The sequence below is a fragment of the Penaeus monodon genome, chromosome 19 (assembly GCF_015228065.2).
Source record: "Penaeus monodon isolate SGIC_2016 chromosome 19, NSTDA_Pmon_1, whole genome shotgun sequence".
NCBI classification, from domain to species: Eukaryota; Metazoa; Arthropoda; class Malacostraca; order Decapoda; family Penaeidae; genus Penaeus; species Penaeus monodon.
Window position 1 is genome coordinate 18,086,377 of NC_051404.1, and position 586 is coordinate 18,086,962.

Here is a 586-nt window from a genome sequence, read left to right on the forward strand (position 1 = left end):
ATTGTATTTACACACACAAATATAATGTGGAGAAAAATATATACATCTATAGGTATATCCATCTATGTGTCTATATCAATTAGTAACATCTTATGCAATAACAAGATTACCATAATTGGTCTATGAAAATATCTGCAGGCAAACACTCTTTTTGTTATTATAATAATAGTTAAAAAGGATGATTTTAGTTGATGAAGACAGACACAAACGCGTGTTGGCTAGACTGCACTGCAGCAGCAGTCAGAAGGTAGCATGTTCCCTTTATGCAAATGAGATATTACAACTTCAAAGCTTTACAAGAAATATTACCAAATTTCGACAGACTTTTCCCTGTGATCAAACTGATTCACACAATCTGTAAAGTTTGGAAATATCACCTTTGTCTCCACCACAGAAAAAAAACGGAATCTCCTTCCTCTATAATATTGACATGAAGACTAAAGAGAATTTCACGCTTCGTAAAGAATTACGCTTGTAAATGATTGATAAATAATACTCATTTATAATCATATTTGATGGGTATTTCACTATATGTGATTTCTGTTTATCTGCCTCTCTACATTTTGTATTGTATATCTATCCCCTG